The 9,927-nt window shown below is 46.1% G+C and overlaps 1 long non-coding RNA gene and 1 pseudogene across 2 annotated transcripts; one reads left to right on the top strand and one right to left on the bottom strand.

Annotated features, from left to right (window-relative positions):
* Positions 1-68: 68 nt before the first annotated feature.
* LOC134739922 (uncharacterized) lies at positions 69-9,796 on the bottom strand. 2 transcript variants are annotated; one of them, XR_010127059.1, is made up of 5 exons: positions 8,946-9,796; positions 8,329-8,408; positions 7,696-7,810; positions 3,086-3,182; positions 69-579 (listed from the first exon to the last, which is right to left on the bottom strand). It is a non-coding gene; the product is annotated as an uncharacterized LOC134739922 (long non-coding RNA). The 2 variants fall into 2 exon arrangements; XR_010127058.1 differs by having other exon boundaries at positions 8,329-8,428; positions 8,946-9,795.
* Positions 575-2,531, top strand: LOC129040039 (large ribosomal subunit protein eL29-like; annotated as a pseudogene).
* Positions 9,797-9,927: the final 131 nt, after the last annotated feature.

The following is a 9,927-nucleotide window of genomic DNA, read 5'->3' as shown; positions in this document are numbered from 1 at the left end:
AAATGAATGCTCACCAGCCAGGGTGCTAGTGTGACGGAAGGCACGGACTTGTGAGTCTGACAGGCCAGTGAGCAGGGAGATGAGGCTGTCCACAGGGCAGCCAGCATGGAGGAGGCTGTACTGGCACTGCCAGACCAATGTCCCCACAAACTCACAGAAGCTGCCCTGGAACTTCTTCCAGGATGGACCTGGAGCTGTCAGAGGATAGTCCCCTGAGTCCTACAAAAGGATGTATGAAAAGGATGGGAAAGTTATGACCAGGTCCATGAAGTCATAGGGGCTTGGATGTCAAAACCCAACAGTCTAGTAAAAATATCTCTGATATACTTCATTTCCTGGTAGTCTCCCCAGTTTGAGAGGCATATTCAGATCTCTTTTACCCCCAAGAGACTGAACTCCACCTTCTAAAAGCTACCTTATTTCACAGACTCAAAAAGAAGGGGATAATAGGCATTTTGTTTTGAAATAAGAGGGGTAAGAAGATCCTGGTCGTCTTCTTCCACCTCATTACACGCTGTGTCAGGTGCTGGATGATCTCTGAGTTGGACATCTTCTTGAACACCTCAGGGCTCACAGTGCCTAAAGAATGAAGGATATGAGGTGCTTACAAGGAAAATAACAGGATGCTGTGATCATTTACAGATATACCTGAAGATGAGCAAGGAAACATTCTGCAAAGAGCTTAGGTGGGGAATCAGAAGACCCCCTGGTCAACAGTCTGCCAACATCCAACTGTGTATCTGCTATAAGGCAATCTCTCTAAAAACCCAAAGGAAGGGAGTCACAGGTTATGGTGCAGACATGGCCAAATCCAAGAACCACACCTCACACAACCAGGCTGAAAATTACACAGAAATGGCATCAAGAAACCCCAATCACAAAGATACAAATCTCTTAACGGGATGGACCCCAAGTTCCTGAGGAATATGTGCTTTGCCAAGAAGCACAAGAAGGGCCTAAAGAAGATGCAGGCTGGCCGGGCACAGTCGGTCACGCCTGTAATCCCAGCACTTTGGGAGGCCGAGGCAGGCAAATCACAAGGTCAGGAATTCGAGACCAGCCTGGCCAACATGATGAAACCCAGTTCTCTACTAAAAATGGAAAAAACGAGCTGGGTGTAGTGGCGGGTGCCTGTAATCCCAGCTACTCGGGAGGCTGAGGCAGGAGAATTGCTTGAACCGGGAAGGCGGAGGTTGCAGTGAGCTGAGATCACACTACTGCACTCCAGCCTGGGCAACAAGTGAGACTCTGTCTCAAAAAAAAAAAAAAAAAAAAGAAGATGCAGGGCAACAATGCCAGGGCCATGGGTGTACATGCCGAGGCCATCGAGCCCCTCGTAAAGCCCAAGGAGGTTAAGCCCACTTGCCTACGCTGCCCGCCCCAAGCTTGAGAAGCATGCTTGTGCCCACAATGCCAAGGGGCTCAGGCCGTGCCAGCCAAAGGCCAAGGATCAAATGAAGGCCCAGGCTGCAGCTCCAGCTTCAGTTCCGGCTCAGGCTCCCAAAGGTGCCCAGGCCTGTACAAAGGCTTCAGAGTAGTGATCTCTGTCTGCCAACGTGAGGACAGAAGGACTGGTGTCCCCTGCACTATTTGTACAAATAAACCTGAGGCAGGATTTGTTTAAAAAAAAAAAAAAAAGGAATCAAGCAGTGAAAAACTGTGCCCAAAAATAAACAACAAGAACAACAAAACAACAACAACAACAACAAAAAAAAAACAGGCCAGGCGCAATGGCTCATGCCTGTAATCCCAACACTTTGGGAGGCCGAGGCAGGTGAATCACCTGAGGTCAGGAGTACAAGACCAGCCTGGCGAAACCCCATCTCTACTAAAAATACAAAAATTAGCCACATAGGCCGGGCACAGTGGCTCACGCCTGTAATCCCAGCACTTTGGGAGGGTGAGATGGGTGGATCACGAGGTCAGGAGTTCAAGACCAGCCTGGCCAATATGGTGAAACCCTGTCTCTACTAAAAATACAAAAATTAGCTAGGCATGGTGGTGCGCATCTGTAGTCCCAGCTACCCAGGAGGCTGAGGCAGAAGAATCACTTGGACCTGGGATGCGGAGGTTGCGGTGAGCCGAGATTGTGCCACTGGACTCCAGCCTGGGCAACAGAGCCAGACTCCATCTCAAAGAAAAAAAAAAAAAATTTCGCCACATATGGTGGCACATGCTTGTAATGTCAGTCACTTGGGAGGCTGAGGCATGAGAATCCCTTAAACCCAGGATGTAGAGGTTGCAGTGAGCCCAGATCGTGCCACTGCACTCCAGCCTGGACAATAGAGTGAGACTCTGTCTCAAAAACAAAAACAAAAACAAAACAAAACAAAACAAAAGAGAGTAATAAAACTAAGCCAGACGCTGATTTCTTATATAATACAACCTGACTGAGACCATCTTAATAAATTAAGCCATGGCAGTAAGAGTTCTGGGGGTACCACAGCTACAGAGGACAAATATGGGCAAAGTAGCTGAGAAATAAAGAGTAAGAAAATAACAGATTATTGCATCTAGAAAGACTAAAGGGTGTCTTCAAATCTGTGCCATAACATAAGCACGATTACTTCTTTTTCCCCAAAGTGTCTTGCCTCTAAACCAACATGGTTACCTACTGGATCACTTCCCGTATTTATCAACAAAAAATTTAGTTAAAGAAGTGAAACTTTTCCCTTTTTTTTTTTTTTTTTTGGTTTTTTTGAAGACAGTCTGGCTCTGTCGCCCAGGTTGGAGTGCAGTGGCGCTATCCCGGCTCACTATAACCTCCACCTCCTGGGTTCAAGCAATTCTACAGGCATGAGCCACCATACCCAGATAATTTTTTGTATTTAGTAGGGGTTTCACCATGTTGCCCAGGCTGGTCTTCAACTCCTGACCTCAAGTGATCCACCCGCCTCAGCTTCCCAAAGTGCTGGGATTACAGGTGTGAGTCACAGTGCCCGGCCTAAATAAGTAAAATTTTGCCAATGCTTTACTATCTTCCTTTATTTAGGAAATGTCTAATCCTACTTATCTAAATGGAGAAAGAATTTCATAACACAGGAACAAAAGGCTGGGAATTAGAAAGGGGGAGCAGTTTCCTCACCTTTACATCCACAAGTTCAGATGAAAAAGTTAACACGCTCCAGAAATCCTGCATCCTGGTCTTGCTTGTAGCTATCCAGCCACTCATCTACCAAAGACTAGGAAAAAAAAAATGTAGATGACTTCTACTTCTGGCAATATGACAGAACAGAAATCCTATATGATCTTCCCAGTTGAACCATCTAAACTTCTGTAAAACATTTAAAACATGTTTCACAATGTACTGGTGAACTAGAATGAAAGGTAAAATTTCATATAGGCCAAAAATGAGGTGTAAGTAGCAACCCTGGGAGGTAAGCAAACTGACTTTTGCCCTAAAGGTTTCATGAATCCCTGGGGACCCTGACTTTGTATCCAGATGGCTGCATGGAGTGCAGAGCACAGGAGGTAGAGTCTAAGCTTCTTCCAAGACGAGTAGTCCAAGAGGAGGCACCTAAATAAAGCTGGGTCCTGCAAAGAATCACATCCTCAAGGAAGTGAGATTGAACACTAAACCTACAGGGCAGACGGCGACAGCAAGAAAACTAGCTTGTTATGACCTGAGGGTGCAGTGGAGGGAAAAAAAAATAACTCCTCCTTGAGAATCCACAACCATAGTGAGCCCTCAGATCTGGATTTGCAGTCAAGATTCACACCACATACATTATCAGAATAATCTTTTTTATCTTTTCCTTTTTTTTTTTTTTTGGGAGACAGTCTCACTCTGTAGCCCAAGCTGAAGCACAATGGCAAGATCTCAGCTCACTAGAACCTCCACCTCCCAGGTTCAAGCATTCTCCTGCTTCAGCCTCCCGAGTAGCTGGGATTACAGGTGTGCACCACCACGCCTGGCTAATGGCTAATTTTTGTATTTTTAGTAGAGACAGGGTTTCACCACATTGGCCAGGCTGGTCTTGAACTCCTGACCTCAAGTGAGGCCCACCTTAGCCTCCCAAAGTGCTGGGATTATAGGCACAAGCCACCACACCCAGCCCAGAATAATCATTCAGATAATTAAAAGTGATTCAGGCTGGGAGCAGTAACCCAAGTAAAGTGAAACTCATGTTGCCCAGGCTGCTCTACCAGAAACAGAATAATGAGGCATGGTGGCACATGCCTATAGTCCCAGCTATGCGAGAGGCTGAGGTGGGAGGGTCACCCCCTCACCACTGAGGGAGGTCAAACCAGCAGGGAGCCGTGAGAGCACCACTGCACTCCAGCCTAGAAAGAATGAGACCCTGTCTCAAAAAAAAAAAAAAAAAAAAAAGTGATTCTGGAGTGTCCCCAGGCAACTGTCAAAGCAACAGCAGGTTCCTCTCTTAAAAACCCACCTTTGGGGCCGGGCGCGGTGATTCACGCCTGCAATCCCAGCACTTTGGGAGGCCGAGGCAGGCAGCTCACGAGGTCAGGAGATCGAGACCATCCTGGCTAACATGGTGAAACCCCGTCTCTACTAAAAATACAAAAATTTAGCCGGCGTGGTTGCAGGCGCCTGTAGTCCCAGCTATTCGGGAGGCTGAGGCAGGAGAATGGCCTGAACCCAGGAGGCGGAGCTTGCAGTGAGCAGGGATCACGCCACTGCACTCCAGCCTGGGTGACAGACCGAGACTCCGTCTCAAAAAAAAAAAAAAACCCACCTTTGACCTAGGCCCCAAAGAATTCCAGCACATAAGAACTCCAGGGAAAATGAGTGGCTCACAGTAAACCTAGTAAAACATATACAGAAACAAGGCACTGACAGAATTATATTCACAAAGACTTTAGATAATCATCTACCATAGATTATAAAATGACTATGTTTAATAAAATTTTAAAACTAAAAGAGGGAGAGAATGGGCTCAAAAAAAGAAATAAAAGGCCGGGCGTGGTGGCTCACACCTGTAATCCCAGCACTTTGGAAGGCCGCGGAGGGCGGATCATGAGGTCAAGAGATCAAGACCATCCTGGCCAAAATGGTGAAACCCCGTCTCTGCTAAAAATACAAAAATTAGTTGGGTGTGGTGGCGTGCACCTGTAATCCAAGCTACTCGGGAGGCTGAGGCAGGAGAATCACGTGAACCCGGGAGGCAGAGGTTGCAGTGAGCCAAGATCGTGTCACTGCACTCCAGCCTGGGTGACAGAGCAAGACTCCGTCTCAAAAAAAAAAAAAAAAACTAACACACTGTACAACTGCATGTAAGGTGGAAAAGACAACTGGAATTGAAATGTGCTCAGGTCCTTGTAGAAGACAAGAAATCCAAAGGAAAGCAAGCAAAGGGAGAAAAAGAAACAGAAAAGATAAAACGAATGTACCAACTCAATCCTAGGCCGTAAGGCTAAGTCTCCATAAATTTCTTTCTTTTTTTTTTTTTTGAGACAGTCTCACTCTGTCACCCAGGCTAGAGTGCCGTGGCACAATCTCAGCTCACTGCAACCTCCGCCTCCCGGGTTCAAGCAATTCTCATGCCTCAGCCTCCCAAGTGGCTGGGATTACAGACAAACGCCACCACATGCAGCTAATTTTTGTATTTTTAGTAGAGATGGGGTTTCACCATGTTGGCCAGGCTGGTCTCGAACTCCTGGCCTCAAGTGATCTGCCTGCCTCAGCCTTCCCAAGTGCTGGGATCAAAGGTGTGAGCCACTGTGCCCAGACCCTACATAAATTTCAAACACCACATTCCCTGAATACAACACAACAAAGTTAGAAATCAAATAACGAAAATACAACTAGCAAAATTCTGTATGTTTGAAAATTTTAAATATTTTCCCAGAAACTATAAAATTACACATTAATGTGGATAAATCTCAAACAATGTTAACTGAAATAATTAAATCACAGAAGCCTGAATAATGCATTCATTTACATAATTGAAGAACACATTCATAGTGGTAACACTGTAATGAAAGATGACAAAGATTAACACAAAATTCACCCTAGTGTTTACCTGGGGGTAATAAGGGGACTGTGAGGTAGGGTAGAAAGAAGGTACACAAAGGATCTCTACAGCAATATTCATGTTTCACTTCTTGAGCTGGGGCTAGAGATCTGGGTAATCATTTTTATTTTTTAAACTACATAGAAGCTTTGTACACTTTTGGGTATTAAAACTTCAATAAAATTATAAAAACAAGAAACAAAGGGAAAAAATAATTAAGTACAATTGTCAAGATGGAGCTAAAAAATAACATGGGTGAACAAGGTGACACCTACATCCAAGCTTCCTTCTCATGTCTTGCAATGCCTCTCGTCACCTGCTCCATCAATCAATAAAGGCATAATCACTCCTGTGATACCTTTAAGAAAAGAACACGCTTTAAGAAAAGAACACACTCTCTCGAAGCCGGGTGCAGTGGCTCACGTCTGTAATCCCAGCACTTTGGGAGGCCGAGGCGGGCGGATCACCTGAGGTCAGAAGTTGGAGACCAGCGAAACCCCATCTCTACTAAAAATACAAAAATTAGCTGGGCGTGGTGGCATGTGCCTGTAATCCCAGCTACTTGGGAGGCTGAGGCACGAGAATCGCTTGAACCCAGGAGGCAGAGGCTGCAGTGAGCTGAGACTGTACCACTGCACTCCAGCCTGGGCGAAGAAAGCAACTCTGTCTCAAAAAAAAAAAAAAAAGAACATGCTCTCTCATTCGAGGTTACCCTTCTATCACTCCAAGGATTCACCCCATAATCTTTTTTTTTTTTTTTTTTTTTTTTAATTTATGAAGTATTTATTGATCGTTCTTGGGTGTTTCTCGGAGAGGGGGATATGGGAGGGTCATAGGATAATAGTGGAGAGAAGGTCAGGAGATAAACACATGAACAAAGGTCTCTGGTTTTCCTAGGCAGAGGTCCCTGCGGCCTTCTGCAGTGTTTGTGCCCCTGGGTACTTGAGATTAGGGAGTGGTGATGACTCTTAAAGGGCATGCTGCCTTCAAGCATCTGTTTAACAAAGCACATCTTGCACCGCCCTTAATCCATTTAACCCTAAGTTGACACAGCATATGTTTCAGAGAGCATGGGGCTGGGGGAAAGGCCATAGATCAACAGCACCCCAAGGCAGAAGAATTTCTCCTAGTCAGAACAAAATGGAGTCTCCTATGCCCACCCCATTCTACACAGACACAGCAACAATCTGATCTCTCCTTCCTTTCCCCACACTTCCTCCCCTTCTCTTCAACAAAACCGCCATCGTCCTCATGGCCCGCTCCCGATGGTCGCTGTCTCTTTGGAGCTGTTGGGTACACCTCCCAGACAGGGCAGCCAGGCAGAGGCGCTCCTCACGTCCCAGACAGGGCGGCCGGGCAGAGGCGCTCCTCGCTTCCCAGACGGGGCCGCCCGGGCAGAGGCGCTCCTCTCCTCCCAGACGGGGCGGCCGGGCAGAGGCTCTCCTCACATCCCAGACGATGGGCAGCCGGGCAGAGGCGCTCCTCACTTCCCCGACAGGGCCGCCCGGGCAGAGGCGCTCCTCACTTCCCAGAAGGGGCCGCCCGGGCAGAGGCGCTCCTCGCTTCCCAGACGGGGCTGCCCGGGCAGATCACCCCATAATCTTATCTTTCTTGACATGTTACACTCACTAAAATGTTCACATCAAGTTTGTAGACACTTGTCCTTACCACCTTACCAAAGTGAGATGGTATCAACAGAGGTAAGACACTGCTTTACCTTCATGTCACTTTTGGTGGCTTTCACAGCATTGAAGAGATCATTGGCTGGTGGCTCTGACTGTTTCCGGCTATGACGATGTGCCACTCGGAACCTTTCTTTGGATGTTTGCCACCTAATATGTATAAAAAGATCAGAAATATCAAAAAAAGGTAACAGTGACATTAACACTTGGTCTCATCATTATCACACAAGTAGGCTTACGCTGCCAGTTCCACAGCAGAGTCTGAGTTAGACTCAGTACTGAAATAATTGATTTTTATACTGTTATGAAGTTTATTAACTTGTTTCCCTTAAAAAAAAAAGTCCTTGAGTCCCCTTCCTGTATCTCTATATCCTAAAGTCCTTTTCTCTTCAAAATTTCTCTTGTTCCAATTTCCATCACTTAATACTTTGTAAATCTTGTCCTTTTATGAACCGTATCACCTGAACCTCTTTTAAGTTTTCTTTTTTTCTTTTTTTTTTTTGAGACGGAGTCTCGCTCTGTCACCCAGGCTGGAGTGCAGTGGCAGGATCTCAGCTCACTACAAGCTCCGCCCCTGGGGTTCACGCCACTGTCCTGCCTCAGCCTCTTGAGTAGCTGGGCTGCTTCCCCCACAAGACTCAAAAACAAAAGAAAACTGGCTGACTCACCGGCGTTGTTTTTGGTGGTCCTTTTGCTTTCTTCTTCACATTGCGATTGAAGCTATCTTCAAAGTCACTGCCTTCATCAGCTAACAAAGAGTCAGTATTCCTGTGAGAAAGTACTGTTCTCTTTACATATAACCACCCTATTCCCTCCCTATTCTCTCATTGCACCCCATCTCCATGAGAAAAACATATTCAGATTTTAAGAAAAAATGAGCTTATTTTTAGTAGGAAGTTGGGACAAAGTCTTTTTTTTTTTTTTGAAACAGAGTTTTGCTCTCGTCACCCAGGCTGGAGTGCAATGGTGTGATCTCGGCTCACTACAACCTCTGCCTCCCAGGTTCAAGTGATTCTCCTGCCTCAGTCTCCCGAGTAGCTGGGATTACAGGTGTTCCACTGTGTTGGCCAGGCTGGTCTCAAACTCCTGACCTCAGGTGATCCACCTGCCTCAGCCTCCCAAAGTGTTGGGATTACAGGCGTGAGCCACCACACCTGGCTGGGACAAGGTCTTAAAGGAAAACTTTCACATGAAAGCAATGGAGACGAAGAATGAGGAAATGAGGCAGGGGAAGGACAACCCTTCCCAGTATTCTCTCTGAAGAAGAGAATCAAATGCTACTCACTTAGCGGGTAGAGAGATCACTGCTCTTTGTAGAGAAAAATAATCATGGCTCAGGAAGTCATCCATCACTCATCCATAAACAGGAGAGTAATATGGACCTAGAGTTAAATTTCACCCCCGTGAAACATCAACCACATGTCTTATCAATTCAAGTTTATAACATTGATATAATCAGGTCCCCCACAGCAGCACTGACAGAAACAGAAATGATTCAGAGAAAGCCAATTAAAACAGCCAGGGGACAAAGCAGATCTGTATGACATTAGCTTTTTTCCTTCTGGAAAGATAAAAAACCAAGATATATTATTATAACCTACACACAATAAACTCATATGTGGTAATAAATAAGGATACACAGACCTGTTTACAAAATCCCCAAGTAGGAAAACTAGGGGATACCAGCTAAAAAGTATATACAATTTACCAGGCAACAAATAAAGAACTCTTTACTCCCCGATCTGCCACCTCCCAGCCCCCACCAGGGGTTGTACATGCTGAACAGAGAAATGTGTTTAAGAGAGGTTTAGACACGATGGATGATGGATTAAAAACAGGATGTGCTTGGATCCAGAAGGCGGAGGTTGCAGTGAGCCAAGATCACGCCACTGCACTCCAGCCTGGGCGACAGGGTGAGACTCCATCTCAAAAAAACAACCAACCAACCAAAAAACAGGATGTACTACTATTTTGATGTCTACATCATCTAGGACTGCCAAAAACAAAACACCTGGAGCTGGAGGGAGGGTGTCACTGTGCTGAACGAGTACAGCACTTCTGGTGTTTTCACACAGTCCCACGCATATTATCATCAATGTGGGAAAACGAGAGGGGGAAGGCTGCCACGGACACAGGAAGTGGCCGTACAATGCAACATCTACTTACCCCTCTGAGGTATGGTTTGAGTCCCTGTCATCGAAGGGTAGACTGGCAGAGGAACTAGAAGATGCAGACAAGGCCCTCTTGGTATCTCCCGCAGCTCTCTG

The sequence above is a fragment of the Pongo pygmaeus genome, chromosome 6 (genome assembly GCF_028885625.2).
Source record: "Pongo pygmaeus isolate AG05252 chromosome 6, NHGRI_mPonPyg2-v2.0_pri, whole genome shotgun sequence".
NCBI lineage: Eukaryota > Metazoa > Chordata > Mammalia > Primates > Hominidae > Pongo > Pongo pygmaeus.
The sequence above is the reverse complement of the archived record's forward strand: the minus strand, read 5'-3'. Positions and strand labels throughout refer to the sequence as shown.